General features: G+C 43.7%; 1 protein-coding gene across 1 annotated transcript in view; it reads left to right on the top strand.

Moving 5' to 3' along the window:
- The first annotated feature begins 6,443 nt into the window (after positions 1-6,443).
- LOC126259463 (major facilitator superfamily domain-containing protein 10) overlaps positions 6,444-13,731 on the top strand; it is a 171,227-nt gene continuing 163,939 nt past the window's right edge. Inside the window, exon 1 of the mRNA XM_049956292.1 lies at positions 6,444-6,627. The gene's annotated coding sequence lies outside the window, so the exon portion shown is untranslated. The remainder of the gene's footprint in view (positions 6,628-13,731) is intronic.

The raw sequence follows: 13,731 nt of genomic DNA, 5'->3' as shown, positions 1-13,731 counted from the left end.
GGAGATGACAGCTACTCGACCCCAGGCATACAGAATAGGGACAGTGAATGTAAATACCATTAGATCGCCCGTGAAACAGCAGTTGTTTAGGGACATGATATGCGCGTCGGATGTGGATATACTGTTGGTGCAGGAAATTTACATTCCTGAGTTCCAGGAAGTACATGGATACATCTCCTACACCTCGCCGCACTCGAACAACGACAGTGGAACGGCGATATTGGTCCGGGACGGGATTCCGGTTCGCGACCTGGCTTATCTACCTTCAGCACGAAGACTGGCGATAACTGTTAATGGCATTCGCATTCTCAATGTTTATGCCCCTTCCGGCATAGACAACAGACGGGCGCGTGCGAGATATTATTCGGAAGAGATTGTGCCCTTATTTACCGGCAGATTCGATCATTTCCTTATAGGTGGTGACTTCAATTGTGTTTTACCCCAAAAAGACCAGACTCCACATTACAATACCTGTTGTGAATTGCATGTGCTATGCCGGGATCTGGAGTTAAGCGACACCTGGGACATGATTCATAGGAACCGTGAGAGACATACTTTTTTTTACGTCACTCAGCGAGCAGACTCGATCGAATATATGTTTCGGTTGGCCTGCAGGATAAGGTGGTCAACGCGAAACGATGGCCTGCGGCATTTACTGATCATATGGCCTACATTTGTATCATATCACTCCCTAGGCAAAGTGTATGGAGAAGCCGCGGGACATGGAAGCTCAATTCGTCATTTTTCGCGGACCCCGAATGTCGTCAGAGAGTCGAGGAGGTATGGGCCACATGTCAACGCCGTCTACCAACATATACCTCCGTACTTCAATGGTGGCTCGAGTGTACTAAGCCGGCAATAAGAAGAGCTCTAATACAGTATGGTCGGGGTAAGACGAGATGGCAAAGAGACACTCTTGATTATTATTACACCATGCTTCGTGAGCTGTCCTTCCAGGTGCCGTCTGCAGAACATCATGCGGAAGTTCATCGTGTCAAGGCACAAATCCTATCGATCACGCGACGACGACTGGGTGGCATCCCAATACGGGCAAGATGTCTCGACACCATCACTGGGGAACGTACCTCGATGCACCATGTATCGCGGGAACATAAACGTTACCGCCGGGCATTGGTAACAGTGCTCCACGGTTTAGATGGCCGTCAACTGACAACACAACAGGACATTGCAAATGAATTTTTAGAGCACTTCCGCCACCTCTATGCCGGTACACCGACGGACCGTCGGATGGGGAAAGAGATACTGCAACATCTGCAAACGACACTGACAGAGACGGATAAGGCAGCGCTTATGGAGCCACTCACAGAAGACGATATAAAGGTGGCACTCACAAAAGGAGCGGCCCATAAATCACCAGGGCCAGATGGGATTACGCTAGAGTTTTATCGAGAATTCGTGGACATGATGATGCCACAGTTGGTGTCGATGTACAATGAGGCGATGCGTCCGGACATGAACATACCGTCGGATTTTGTGACGGGCTTTCTTCTTCCCATTCCGAAGATGGTGGGGAGTCGCAGTGTTAATCAATGTCGGCCTCTCACTATGCTAAACACCGACTATAAAATCTTTGCACGACTACTAGCGTCTCGTCTCAAGCTGGCGATATCTAGGACAATATCCCCTGATCAGGCTTGCCTAGGGGTGCGAAGCAACATCTCCTCGGCGTTAAGTGAATACCGTGACGTTATCGCCCTTGCGGAAACGTGTAAAATGCGAGCAGCGATGATATCTGTGGACTTCGATCGTGCGTTCGACAGAATAAACCATGACTTCTTGGCGTCAGTCATGAGCCGAATGGCGCTTCCACCTGTTTTCATCTCCATCGTTATGAGGCTAATACGAGGGGCTACGTCGAAGGTGATTGTAAACGGTCGGGAAGCGGGCTCGATTCCTATTAACAGCTCAGTCCGACAAGGGTGCCCACTCTCCATGATGCTGTTTGCGATAGCGCTTGAGCCGCTGATGTGTGTTATGAGGCGCTCACTTACTGGGATAGCGCTTAATGAGAACTTTTTCGTTTGTCGCGCATATGCGGACGACCTGATCCTTCTTGTCAGATCAGGACATGAAGTGCGTCAGGCTGTTGAACATCTAGACTCTTACGGGACGGCGGCAGGCAGTGTCGTTAACATGACGAAATCCAAAATTATGCACATTGGACGGGGTCTGGAAGACGTACCGGGACCGTTTCAGACGGTGGAATCGCTGAGATGTCTGGGGATCACATTTACCCGTTCACTACGGCGGTCAGCGGCGGCGAGTTCTCGGCGGCTTCTGCCGAATGTTCGTCTGAAGATACGTAACAACTCACTGAGAGCCTTTGACATGATCCAGCGTGTGGCATACACTAACGTTCACATAGCGTCACGACTACCCCATTTAGCGCAGACCCTACCAATCCCGAAGGGTATTGCAGACCGCCTCATGGCTGCCTTTGGTTACTATCTTAGTACTGGGGTGTTATTTAAGAGCAAATATGACACGTTAACGCTACAGTTCCGGAACGGTGGCCTCAACCTCACAAACGTGCGAAACAAAGCTCTGGCGCTTTACATGCGAGCGATGATACGAAATTGGCAACAAAGAAAGCATACCATAACGTCAGCTCTTATAGAAGTACTTGTTCCGCCTTCGTACGAACCCCCTATTGCGGTGGGCAATATTTCGCCTTCTCTTGTACACATTGTCTCATTTCTTTTTGATTACAGTTATGTTCGTCTGAAAGTACCTTCGACGAGAATACCCACGACTCGGGAGATCTATAGGTGCTTGATGGATCACCATGGCCGCAACATAATGGAATTCAAATACCCGTCGAGAACGTGGAACCACATTTGGTGTGCAGTTCATACTCCATTACTGTCAACAGCAGCGAGATCGATGTGGTATATTCTTATAAACCGTAAACTTGTGACCAGGAGTCGATTACATAAAATTCATATGGTCGATTCTCCTCTTTGTACAAACTGTGGACTGTTAGCAACGGAAGAACATGGTTTAGTGTGTGGCGCAGCGAGGGACGTCTGGATGCTGACGCGTCGAATACTGGACTTCCTTCGGCGCACTGACTACACAGAAATCACATCAGATGTACTTTTTCTACCGGACAAGACCTTTTTTTCCCAAACAAAAGACGTATGCGGGCAATTGGATCACTGGACATGCGACGAAATATTTGTATTCGTACGATATTAAGTCCGTGATGGATAATTGGATGTATTTACAAGAACAACACGAGCTGATACGGAGTCATACGAAATACAGGACTTACTTTTCCAATTTTTTAGGAAGTGTTTTTCACAATCCGCCCGACAGCTGGGGTGTCCCAGAACTGAGAAGACTCCTGCAGCAGAACGACTAGAGACAGTACTGCGCGGTTCAATTATATTGGCATTTAGCACACTGGGTAGAAAACTGGCCCCTACCTGTTGGCGTCAGTTATAACTGGATTATGTTAACGTGAACAAAACAAAAAAAAAACAAAAAAAACACACACACAACGATGGTAAACACCGAAACCGCCTCAGATAATGGTCCTTCGAATGGTCGACGCAGGAGAAATACATGCCGCCCACAAAGGCAGAAATGGTCAAGATTATATGGCTTTCTGCCAGATTTATGATGCGACACCGTGTGCTGCAGGGATTGTTATGCAGATGAGAACTTCATTTTCACTCCCGCCCATGACTAGGATTGTCATTTACTTTATTCATGTAACAAAAAAAAAAGAAAAAAAAGAGGGCGGGCTTTACGTTGATTTTATGGTTTCCAAATTGTTTTTGCTGTCTCGATACAGTCCCATCAGCCATGAAGCGCCCTGCACATGCTGTTGACGAAAGCGCTGGTAGGCGCGCCCGTTTGTCAGACGATTACAGCTTGGTTCCAAGCATAACGTCACCACTGTTCGATGATGGGACAATGTCATTTCCCATTAATGATTTACGTGAAGATGAATGTAAGACTTCATATATGGGTGTAATTTTTTTTCGTGTTTGCACGTGATACTTGTTACTTTTTTTCTGCAAGCCCCAATGACACTATTTTCCTCTCAGAGCTCATGAAGTATGATACCAGTTGTTGAGAGGCAGATACGTGAGTGGTAGTATTACCACTTCTTCTATCAATAATAATAACTGTTTTACGGCTTTTTTAGATACACTTGATGTTGATATTGCAAGAGAAGTGGAAACGGAACTAAACCCAAAATACCAAAAATACCAGAATATAGCTGGTGTAATATATATATATATATATATATATATATATATATATATATATATATATATATGTGTGGTAAGCACGGCGGTCTGTTACGCGAAGGGCCCCGGGTTCAATCCCGGCTGGGTCGGAGATTTTTCTCCCCTCAGGGACTGGGTGTTACGTTGTCCTCATTATCATTTCATCATCAGTGGAAGGCAACGGAAAACCACCATTGGAATCACTTCCCTAGACGCCCATGCGGTGGACCTCTCTGACGAGGCTTTCCCCATGACAAGACCTGCCGTAAGGCAGAACACAAAGTTAACTTAGTTGGTATAGTTTCTAGCCTATTTCAGAGAAGTACTGTCAAAACAAAACAATTTACAATGTTTCATTTACATAAGGGGCATTCCTGCAATGAAGCTATTACACAGTACTCATTACACCTGGTTTGATTTCTCACCCCCATTTATCTTTGTATCTGCCCTGAAATATTTGTACAACAGTGCAGATGTCGACGGTATGCGGTCTTTGTCTTGTTGTTCCACTCACGGTGCGACAGTATTTCCCACTTTACTGTTTGTCCTCGTGCTTGCATTTAGTGTGATACACAGCAGTGTGAATAGGTTTACTTAAGTATAGTCGGCCGATGTCCACCTCGTGTACGGGTTCACCGAATGCAATGGAAGAACAGCACAGCGACGGCAACCACGTTATAGTGATTCTCCATCCGTACAAAATCGCCTATGATGAATCGGATCTTTTCGTGTTAGGATGGAAGATACTGACCGTGCAAAGTATGCCAGAGTTCCTTGTCTGGATGAGCATGTGTTACACGCGACTAATGACATTTGTGCCGCTAGAGCATAAATGACAATGACATTGTTAATCTGAAACGAGCCACCAGAGAACACATATCCTTCCCTTGTACCAGATACTCAGAAAATATCCCCGAACAACGTCAGAAATTTTGTCTGTGGGGTTGGGGTTGATACTGTATATGGTAGAAGAACATGCTCGCCAAGTAATCTTCTGCACATCTTTGGAAATGTACTTCACAAATAGTTAAACTTTTATGGTTGCTGGCAAGCTATTAAAAAGTGTGTTCCTCAATGACAGATACGTTTATGAATATAATAAGTAAGTCGAAATAATAGTTTTCTGAGTATCGCACCGCGTCATATTGTAAAAATTCTGTACTGGGAGAAACCAACGTTTCGGGCAACTGCCTCTGGCAGCCGAAGCCTACGCAGTTATACAAAGTGAGTGACTTTAAGTCTTCAAGATTGTTCTTGTTCCTGGTGATGTTGGTTTGAAAGAGATTTATATTACTTATGACAAATTTCACTAATGGATAAATATTCTGAAAGTAGTAGTTAACCTGTTTTTCAAAATACTTCTGTAACATGCTCTTAAATTCGCACCACAAAAAATTCTAAAGAATCCAAGTATGTCAGCTTTGTTTTATTTTTTACATACTTTGTGTCGAACTGCGGAAAACACAGAAATTTATGGCACGATTTGACTGAAAGAAGGAATCGTCTGATAGGGCACTTCCTGAGGCACCAAGGAATCGTCAGTTTGGTAATGAAGGGGATTGTCGTGGGTAAAGGCTGTAGAGGGAGAGCAAAGCACGAATACAGGAAGCAGATTCAAACTGACGTAGGTTGTCGTATTTATTTGGAGATGAAGAAGCTCCCACAGGATAGACTGGCTTTGAGAGTTGTATCAAACCAGTCTTCAGACTGAAGACCACAACAATAACTACAGCAATAACATGCGGCCGGCCGTTGTGCTCGAGCGGTTCTAGGAACTTCAGTTCAGAACCGCGAAGCTGCTGCGATCGCAGGTTCGAATCCTGCCTCGGGCATGGATGTGTGTGATGTCCTTAGGTTAGGTAGGTTTAAGTAGTTCTAAGTCCAGGGGACTGATGACCTCAGATGTTAAGTCCCGTACTGCTTAGAGCCATTTGAACCAACAACATACATGTGACAAATTACATATTGCAAACAGAGATTTGTTTAGGCGTAGCACCACTTCTGTGGTATGCTCTTCTCAGCTAAATTTTTGATCTCGTTGTATTAGCAAACCCAGCGAAAACGACGAACAACAGTTGTTGTTGTAATTAAGTGTACGCTTTGGTACGATTATTAGTTACTTTTCCTAACTCGGAGTCGGACTGAATAAAAAAATTATACGCAGTTATTTGTAACGGCCAGGTTCGAGTGGGAAGGACACGGACTGCTGGAGGTGGCCGTTGGCGGCGCCGCTGTCCGGATAGCGGTGTCAGTATGTGACAGGAGCCGATGTTACGTGACCACACACCTGGGCAGCCGCTGCTACCAACGACAGTGTTCTTGCGACGGTCGTGCAAGCGCCACTACTTTCTCCGGCTGACGCGAGGTACGTGCCGTACCAACATACTTCATTTGCATAAGGAGATATGTGAGCTTGTGTGTGACGCTGTGAACGACTCACTATCAGAGCACGTAGGCGATTGAGCGGCGCAGCGGAAACTGTCACGTGCAGCCACTGGCAGTATTTGAGTCCTTAGTGTTCTATTGCATTAGCTCACTGTTTCATATAACAGTTTCTTTGGTTACAGAACACTTTATAGAGGAAACTAAATTCATACAGTTGCTGAAAGTGTTTCATTTCGATACATATTTTGCCATCATAGCTGTTAAACCTATTTTGTGAAAAACAAAATTGAGGTAGGGTCATAGACCATTCATACATTTCATCTACCTTTCAACGTACTTCAGACCTACCGAAGTGACACTTTTTCTCGAAAATTGTGCTGTCGATCTTTGATATTGTATTAAGGAGGTGGTGATTTACAGTCTTTAAATGTTTTTTTGTAAAATCATGATTTAGCACAATAGCTGTAATGGTATGTCAGTTTGTTAAAACTACCAGTTTCGGACAAATAACAGAACATACGTGCACTAATAATCATTGTCATCTAGATATATTACAACTTAACTCCGTTCGAACAGGCCTTGAAGGACCAAAGGTAGCCGCGCGGGATTAGCCGAGAGGTTTAACGCGCTGCAGTCATGGACTGTGAGGCTGGTCCCAGCGGAGGTTCGAGTCCTGCTTCGGGCATGGGTGTTTGTGTTTGTCCTTAAGATAATTTAGGTTAAGTAGTGTGTAAGCTTAGGAACTGATGACCTTAACAGTTAAGTCCCATAAGATTTCACACACATTTGAACATTTGACCAAAGGTAGTACCTGGCCGCCGTGTCATCCTCAGTCCACAGGCGTCACTGGATGCGGATACGGAGGGGCATGTCGTCAGCAAACCGCTCTCACGGCCGTATGTCATTTCACGAGACCGGAGCCACTACTTCTCAATCAAGTAGCTCCTCAGTTAGCCTCACAAGGGCTGAGTGCACCCCACTTGCCAACAGCGCTCGGCTGCCCAGACGGTCACCCCTCAACCGCGCCGAGGTCGTTGGCATTTAGATATATTAACTATATTAAAATCATAGAAAACCGGATAATACACAGTTTATTAGCTAGGCATGACGTTCACTTTCGCCCGCTTCCGCAACTTTCACGTGGAAAGTCCCGGTTCAGTTCCCGGTACTGCAGGGATTTTTCGTAGTTGGGAAGACTGGAATTAGGTCTACTCAGTCTTTTGAAGTCAGTTGAAGAGTTACTTGAATGAGAAGTAGCGCCTCCAAGGTCTTCAACACCGACAACGGCCGGGAGAGCGGTTTGCTGACCCCAAGTCCCTCCATGACATCATTCATTGAGGATGACAACGGGGATCACTCGGTCCCAACTGGCCAGTCAGCGCCAGAACGGCGGAGCTTACATCTTAACTTTCCTGCATTCTATAATTTTGATGCAGTTAATTAATAATGTTGATCTAGAGACAAATGATCATAATCGGAAGCATGTCCTGTAATCAATATCGTTTTTTATGCCTGACAATGGTTTCTTGTTCTACCTTCATTGCTAGTTTTAATGAAATAACTTACAGCTATTCCGCCAAGTCATTTCTTTTTAATTCGTGGTAATGAACGCTGAGGTAATAGAGTATAGAGGTTCTAGACTACATTAGTAACTTGTCTGACTCCGAAGAAACAGCAAATATTGTCCGAATACTCTTGGTGACGTTGTACCTCATTCATTACCTAATTCTTTGTGTTGTTCACCACTGTATACTTTACTTACTCTCTTAGCCCCTTACTACGGAAAAAATTTCCTTTCTAATTAGAGTACCTGAGCTCTGAAACGTAAACCCACCAGGGAACACGTCGAATACTACAGTGACAGCACAACTGCAGGGACCTGCTTCGCGGTTTCTTCTTTGAACGAAGAAGGAACGCAGGTTTGACTGAATTATTTCCGTCTACAGTTTGCCCCTCTGGAGTTCAGCTGAGAAATACTGGGAACGAACAAACAGTGTGAAGACGGACTGAACAGAGGTCTTTCTTAAAGACCCAAATCGGAAAGGCAGGGTGAATATAAGAATATTACTCTTATCGAACAGAAATTAAGTGTAGTAGCCACTGCATCGCATCTCCAAATGCCTTTGAAAAATTGCAAGTTATACTCTGTGCCCTATGTGTAAGAGAAATGCATTGACAAATTCACGAAATGTTACCCAGTGGGCTTTTCTCAGCTTCATTTTGAAATGAAAGCACCATCCACAGCATTCCTGGTAACTCTGGCTTCAACCTCGATGCGCGCTCGTAACCATTAAAACTGCAACATCAAGGTGTATTGGTAATAACGATATTTTAAATTTTATATGTACACAATATAATCTCAATAAACCGTGATGAAATATGTTGGTGATTTGGTGTGCGAAATTTAGTGTACAGGAGGTGCTACTTCGACCAACAACAGTGGGGTCTACATTGAATGTGCATAGAGTCGAACTCAGGAACTCAGATTGAATGACGAAGGTACATTATTCTACACAGCCCTAACTCTATCCGACTTTATTAACACTGGTGACTGACGAGATGTTTTCAGGTTAAAACCGAATCTCTTATACGATCACTTTATTGTACGTCGGTCTGTCTGTCTGACAGTTCGACTGTTAAAAACCCTTTCTCTCAACAACGAATAGAGCTATCAAGCTGAAATTTGTGTCACATACTAAGGTCTGCGGTCCCTTGGCGGTGTAAAAAGTTGAAGATTCTATGTCAATACAATCAAAAGAGGTGGCCATTTAGGTCACATATTTTATTACTCGCAATCTTACTCATCAAAACCTGTAGGCTACTTTCCATTGACCTGCTGTCATGAAATTTGACAAGAAGCAAAGTTTCACAGTACAACCAAAGGAGAAAATCCTAAAATTGTTAATTTGTAATTACATCAGGCGAAAAATTTTTTTTCTTTCATTTGTTCTCCGACTGTCTTTCTGTCCGTCAGTCCGTCTGTTAAGATGCCTTTTTGTCAAGAAAGGGTAGACATATTGCATTAAATTTATGTCACTTACTAAGGTCTTTGCTCTGTGACTTCACACTTGAAATTAAAACATTATCGAAAGTCTTGGAATTCCTGGGACAAATGTTCTTTTTTTAACGGTTAAGACGTCTGAGCAACTTACAACAATCGAACACCTTCTGTATTGAGGTAGATCAGAACAGCATGGGAAACACGCGGTCTTGTGTTATCTTCTTGAAAAATAACGACACGTACACCTCGAATTATACACTTAAAAGTCGGTAACATAACGGCTGCTAACCAGGGATGACAGTTTTTGTGTACCCATTGGCTTCGCTTACTAATGCTGTCTGACAATTTTCGTTCTCCGCGAAGTCTCCCTCTATGGTTATGTCCACCATTATGCTGCAACAGGACCGAAACTCATCAGAAAGGATGTAGTGGCATTCCTGTGTCCAGCATTGCCACTGGGCACACCATTTCTGACAAGCAACTCTCTGCTGTCACGTCACAGGGCACCATAACAATGATCGCCGTGCTGACAGTCCTGTCACATTATCCGTGCTGCCCTAATCCTGACTCAATGTATGTGATATCTTGCACAGCAGAGCAAACAATGTCTTTTCTCTCGATGTTATATGCATTCGGCCATTGAGTTCCTTCAAGACCTTTTCTGGCCATCCAGAAACCTTAGATTCCATATACTCGTGACTGTCGTGGCATCCTGACAAACACGAGCAGCACTATCATGGAGTGATATACAGCAGTCTCTATAGGCCACGATCCTGCCACTATGGATCTCCAACATACTCTGGTAGAGGTTTCTCCTTCGTACACAACACACATGATTTTCTCATAACAGACCATTACTCCAATGAGATTTCTGAACGAGAAATCCACTGCATAATCTTTCCTTACTCCATATTTTATTTATTTAGCATGTAGTATTATACATAAAATATAGTCAATAATACACAAAAAACACATAAAACCACCTAAATACAGGTAAAAGACTAAAAACTGGTGTTATATTCTAACGTCCAGTCTCCTTATCCAGTCAGGTCTTGATGCCGTTCGGGTCACCCAGGTAAGCTCTCAGTTTACACTCCTCAGTGTGCTGGATGGTCTGGTTCGCTGCTCCACAGTCACAGCTTGAGGTGGGCTGCTTACCCCATTTGTGCAAGTTGTATGCACACACTCCATCTCCTGTTTGGAAGCAATTTTCGCTACAATTTTCTAGCGTTAAGACTTCCCTGTTTACAACAGCATCATCTGCTAAGAGCCTAACAGAACTTTTGTGTGAATACTTCTTTCCATTAAGAATGACATGCTAATGCTATGTCTTTTTTTTTTTTGCTAGAAACTTATCAGTCCACTCACACAGTTGGTCTCATATTTTGTTCATTGGGCAACAGTGTGAAACTCCATATAATGCCGGGCACTGGTATCTACCACCTTCTGGGTCTCATGGATGAACAGAACGAGCTGTGTTCCACACAATCATTGTTTTCAGAACCTCTGTTGATTCTTACAGACCAGATCTTTGGTCTCCAGAAATGTCATAAACAAGTTCCAAAATTCTACAACTGAGTAACATCAGAGATATAGGGCTATATTTTTGTGCTCCTGTTCTTCAAGGCTTCTTGAAAATGGGGATCATCTGTGCTTTTTGCATTTATCAGGAACACTTCTCTACTTCAAATACGTACAGTGCACTGCTGCTAGAGGATGGACAAGTACTTTGCATACTACAAGAATAATCATATCCAGTCCCCTTCACTCTGTTGAGTGATTTCCGTTGATTTTCCATCCCATGGTCACTTATTTCGATATCAAACATTTTGTGATTCATGTGACAATTTAAAGGAGGCACTAAAATGTGGTATTCCTCTGGGAAACAATTTAGAAAAAGAAGTTTAGTATTTAACCTTTTTCTGTGTTTAGTATTTCAGTGCCATTATGGTCTGGCTTCTATTCTTCTCCTGATTTACCACAAGACCAAAACTGCTTAGGGTTTTCTGCCAGTTGGTAGACAAAATTTTACTTTTGAATTTGTTGAATGCTTCAGTATGGCTCGCCTTATACTAATTTTGGTGCAAATGCAAATGGCTCTAAGCACTATGGGAGTTAACATCTGAGGTCATCAGCCCCTAGACTTAGAACTACTTAAATCTAACTAACCTAAGGACATCACACACATCCCTGCCCGAGGCAGGATTCAAACCTGCGACCATAGTAGCAGCGCGGTTCTGGACTGAAGCGCCTAGAACCGCTCAGCCACAGTGTCCGGCACTAATTTTGGCTTCATTTAGTATTTGTTAGTGTGTGAGGCTTTGGCTACGTTTAAATCTGCAGTGAGGGTCTCTCTGTTTTCATACCAGCTCTCTGGCATGGTTGTCAACCACAGCAGGTCTTTTCTATCCCTTTAACCTTTGCTCAGCAAATTCCTGTCTAAAGGCTATTGCACAGTGCTTTTGAACCTCGGCTGTTGATATTCAGTGTTCTTAGTGCCAGAGATGAAATTTTTGTTCTGATTGCTCAGATAATCTGAAATCTGTTTCCAGAATGAGATTTTCACTCTGCAGCGGAGTGTGCGCTGATATGAAACTTCCTGGCAGATTAAAACTGTGTGCCCGACTCGAAAGTTTGGAAGGTAGGAGACGAGATACTGGCAGAAGTAAAGCTGTGAGTACCGGGCGTGAGTCGTGCTTTGGTAGCTCAGATGGTAGAGCACTTGCCCGCGAAAGGCAAAGGTCCCGAGTTCGAGTCTCGGTCGGGCACACAGTTTTAATCTGCCAGGAAGTTTGAAATCTGTTTCCTTGTATTCCTATTTCGTGCCACTTTCAGTGATGCTGTAACCGCGTTATGGTTACTCATTCCCTGTTCTGTGCTAAATGTGCTGAAATGGATGTGTCTATCTTTCACCACCAGATCTAAGATGTATTCTCCACGAAACAGTTCTTTGATGAAAAGCTCAAGGTCATTTTTGGATAAGGCATTTAAAACAATTCCACGAAATCCCTATCCCTACTAGCCACACTAATTGCTTGAGTTTCCCAGTCTATAGTTGATAAGTTGAAATCTTCACCAAATATTACAGCACGACCCTCCTTGTTACCCAGTACCATCCACCAAAGCTATGACTTTATTAAGTCAAGGCCTGAAAAGAGGTCCTCTCTCCTTGATATCCCACCACACAACCCACTGTCACCTTCCATTGCCCTCCTAACCTCCATAACAGCCTAGTTAAACTTCGTGACAACCCAGACTGTTATCCCTACCTAAAATTTTCGACCCACACATTTGTCCGCACTGTAAAACCTCACCCCTGCACCCATCCACCACCACTATGTGGTGCTTCAGCACTGGTAAATATTACAGCATCAGAGAGGGAGTAACTTACAAAACTATGCATTTTTTTCCTCAACTAACTAGCCTCCACTGCATGCTGTTGTCTATAGGTGAATGGGCATAGAAAAATTGTCCATCTTACGAACACCAGCTAACTAATTGCACGTGCTCTGCAGCATGACTCAAGAGACCTGACTGCTTGTTAAATCATGTAGCCTATTTTAATCCTCCCACTCAGTACTAGTTTCTCTGGTATCTGGAGACTGGAATGCCCCCCTCCCCTTCCCTTCCACAAAGTGATCCTTGCACCCTAACACTCATCTGGATCTAAGCTCCATTAACATCCTCCTGCTTTCTTTTTTGCTATACTTTTTATGCTCTTATTCTTAATTTCGTTGTTCATTTCTCTTCCTCCTAATCTGTCTTTACGTCTCACTCAGTCATTATCATCGCTGAACAATGTTTACCATTGTAGCATCCTTGATCTACCCACTCTGACACCTCTTCTTCATTTTCTCTATACTTGTGTCTGAGCATCAAGCCTTTTCTTTTTTACTTTCCTCAGTATGTCCCTCTCTCCTCCCTGAGGAAGGAACTGTTTGTTCCAAATGCTGAGTAGTGTGTCACTTTTACTTTTATATGTGTCTACTGGCAGTTCTACACATTTTTCCACCTGAATATAAGTACTGGTTAACAATTTTGCCTCAGAAATTATTGTCTGCAAAATCACAGATGTGTGAGTAT

Source organism: Schistocerca nitens, chromosome 5 (genome assembly GCF_023898315.1).
Source record: "Schistocerca nitens isolate TAMUIC-IGC-003100 chromosome 5, iqSchNite1.1, whole genome shotgun sequence".
Taxonomy (NCBI): domain Eukaryota; kingdom Metazoa; phylum Arthropoda; class Insecta; order Orthoptera; family Acrididae; genus Schistocerca; species Schistocerca nitens.
This window is presented reverse-complemented; position numbering and strand designations above follow the sequence as displayed.